Below are 3,356 nucleotides of genomic sequence, written 5' to 3'. Positions count from 1 at the left end.
ATGCAAAGTTGCAAAGTACTATTGTTTTTCTATTCAACTCAAGCCTATTTCTGTTCTAAGATATCCATTCGTTCTTCAACATGATGAATCCGTGACACTAACGCGTGCCTGACAACCACTTCCGTTCTACAATGCAAACAAGCTTGAATGTGTATCTCTTGGGTTTCTAATCTAAGATTAGAACCTTCGTGGTATAGGCTAGAATCATTGGCGGTCATTCTTGAGATCCAGAAAGTCTAAACCTTGTCTGTGGTATTCCGAGTAGGATCTGGGAAGGGATGACTGTGACGAGCTTCAAACTCGCGAGTGTTGGGCGTAGTGACAGACGCAAAAGGATCAATGGATCCTATTCCAACATGATCGAGAACCGACAGATGATTAGCCGTGCGGTGACAGCGTATTTGGAACATTTTTACTGAGAGGACGGGAAGTAACCATTGACAACGGTGATGCCCAACATACAGCTTGCCATGGAAAGGAGTATGAATGATTGGAAGAAGGCAATAGAAAAGCAGAGGTTCAGAAGGAACAAAGCATCTCCATACGCTTATCTGAAATTCCCACCAATGAATTACATAAGTATCTCTATACTATTTTATGTTTTATTCATATTTTAATTATCAATTCTCCATAACAATTTGAATCCGCCTGACTGAGATTTACAAGGTGACCATAGCTTGCTTCAAGCCAACAGTCTCCGTGGGATCGACCCTTACTCACGTAAGGTTTATTACTTGGACGACCCAGTGCACTTGCTGGTTAGTTGTGCGGAGTTGTGACAAAAAGTTGAGATTACAATTGTGCGTACCAAGCTGTTGGCGCCATTGATGATCACAATTTCGTGCACCAGAAAGCATGATGGATTTGTTGGAATATGAAATTGATTAATATTATTAAATGGTGATTGATGAAATGATGTAGAGGTTGTTGAGCATTGTTGTTGGCATTTGGAGTTGGTGTTGATAGGTTTGAAAATGAATGGAATGGAAATCTTGAATGAAAAATGAGGTTTTGAAAAATTTGCTAAAGTTGGTTTTTGGTCAAACTTCAGCGAGGTATAACTTGGCTTCCGGATCCTCAATTTGTTTCCAACTTATTTTAAAATGCAAATTGGGTTCGTGATGTTTATGCCATTCGAAGAACGCGTGAAAAATGTTTTAAATTGCAGAAATTATGAGTGTTGGAAGATCATACCTCAAAACAGCCATTTCTTTTGCAATTCTGCAGCTTTGCTACTGATTCTGTATTTTTAAAAAACGTACGCCCACGCGTACGCATGGCCCACGCATACGCATGGCATGGACTTTTGGTGATGCATACGTGACTGGTCCCATGCGCACGCGTAAGGGGTTAGCAAGCATGTCCACGCGTACGTAACCCACACGCACACGTGACATGAAATTTTCTCCTACGCATACGCATGACAAGGGACGCGAGCACGAGCTTTACTTTCACACTCCCACGCGCACGCGTAAACCACGCGTACACATGGCCCTTGTTACAGTAAACATGATTTTGAGTTTTAAAACCCTGTTTCAACTTCTAAACCTCTATTTTCATTCCTTTAGTTATAAATAATAGTATTACAGTTGATAATCTGAGTGTCGGTGTTCTAGGATTGCATCTGGCATTCTCAGGACCTTATATATTATGTGTGTGGCACCTTTACTATACTGAGAACCTCCGGTTCTCATTCCATACTATGTTGTTGTTTTTCAGATGCAGGTCGAGAGGCATCTTGTTAGGCATTTGGACACCTGAAGCGAAGTGGTTACAGGGTTATTTTGTTACACAGTGATGTATATGTAAGTACTTAGCTTTCTCTCCGCCTAACTTATTCTTTTTTACCCTCTTAGAGGTTTATGGAGAGACAGGGTTTTGTTTATGTACATTTGGGTTTTGGATATGTGTGTATGTGTGTGTGTGTGTGTGTGTGTGTGTGTGTGTGTGTGTGTGTGTGTGACTATGTGCTATTTAGGATATCCGACTGGTATGTGTAGCATACATGTTCGTGAGCATGCATTTGTGTGTGTGTGTGTGTGCGTGTGTGCGTGTGTGCGTGTGTGCGTGTGTGCGTGTGCGTATGTGCGTGTGTGCGTATGTGTGTGTGACTATGTGCTATTTAGGATATCCGACTGGTATGTGTAGCATACATGTTCGTGAGCATGCATTTGAGACTTTAAAGCATTAAACTTGAGATATTGAGACTAATCACCTTAATATCAATTGTTTGGTGTGAATAGGGACCAAATGTCGTCTTGCAGATCCGAGCGAGGTGCCCAAAGGGAAAATCTTAGGACCGAACTGATGCAAAAATCTCGAGATAGAAGCTTGGGTGCTGGTACAAGCAATGTAGGTCAATACTACAGGTCTATGTCCCTTATTGATTTCCTCAAGAGTGGTCCACCTCAGTTTAATGGAAATGTTAATGCGTTGGAGGCTGATCGGTTGTTTCGAGATGTGGAGAGGTTTTTGTACACTCAGCACATTTCCGAAGTACAGTCAGTGGAAATAGTGACCCACATGTTGGAGGGAGATGCTCAGAAATGGTGATAGGAGTTATATCATACCTTGCAGATAGAGTTAACAGATGTTCCTTGGAATAGATTCAAGACGGAATTTTACGGGAAATATTTCTTGCATGCACTTCGCACTGCAAAGGAGTTGGAGTTAATGCAGCTGAAGCAAAAGAAAGGTTAAGTATGATTTTGGTCCCCCAACGTAGAGGCCAAAAATCGATTTCGTCCTCGGCCATTTTTTCGCTACAAAATAGTCCCCAAGGTTTCAGTTTGTTTTGAAATCATCCTTCGGACGAAAATATCCTTCTCCCTTCACCCCAAAATCAACCAAACTCAACAAAAGTAGAACAGAAGCCTACGTTGAACCAGAACCCACCACCACCACCACCGCCACCACCACCAGTATCATCATGGTCATCATCATCATCATCATCAGAACTTTTTCCAAAATCAACCAGAAGCCCAAGCTGAACAAGAACCCACCACCACCATTATCATCATGGTCATCATCATCATCATTATCATCATCAAAAGAAAAACAAAACTCAAAACAGAACCCACCACCCCCCACCATCGTCATCAACACCAAAACCCACCACTACCCCCACCTCAGAAAATCAGAACTCAGAATTCCACAACAAATTCAGAATCACCAAGAAAAAATTCAAATATTTCACAACAAATTTTATAAAAAAATTTAGAAATTCTACAAAAGATTCAGTTCACAGAAGAAGAAGAAGAAGAAGAAGAAGAAGAAGAAGAAGAAGAAGAAGAAGAAGAAGAAGCGGCGGGTGGTGAGGGTCGTGGAGCAACGGCAAGGACGCGGGTAGTAGTGCG

At 41.7% G+C, this 3,356-nt stretch overlaps 1 long non-coding RNA gene across 1 annotated transcript in view; it reads left to right on the top strand.

Moving 5' to 3' along the window:
* Positions 1,606–3,356, top strand: part of LOC110263535 — a 6,214-nt gene continuing 4,463 nt past the window's right edge. The window contains exon 1 of the long non-coding RNA XR_002349343.1: positions 1,606–1,654. This is a non-coding gene — a long non-coding RNA (uncharacterized LOC110263535). The remainder of the gene's footprint in view (positions 1,655–3,356) is intronic.

The sequence above is a fragment of the Arachis ipaensis genome, chromosome B06 (genome assembly GCF_000816755.2).
Source record: "Arachis ipaensis cultivar K30076 chromosome B06, Araip1.1, whole genome shotgun sequence".
NCBI classification, from domain to species: Eukaryota; Viridiplantae; Streptophyta; class Magnoliopsida; order Fabales; family Fabaceae; genus Arachis; species Arachis ipaensis.
The sequence above is the reverse complement of the archived record's forward strand: the minus strand, read 5'-3'. Positions and strand labels throughout refer to the sequence as shown.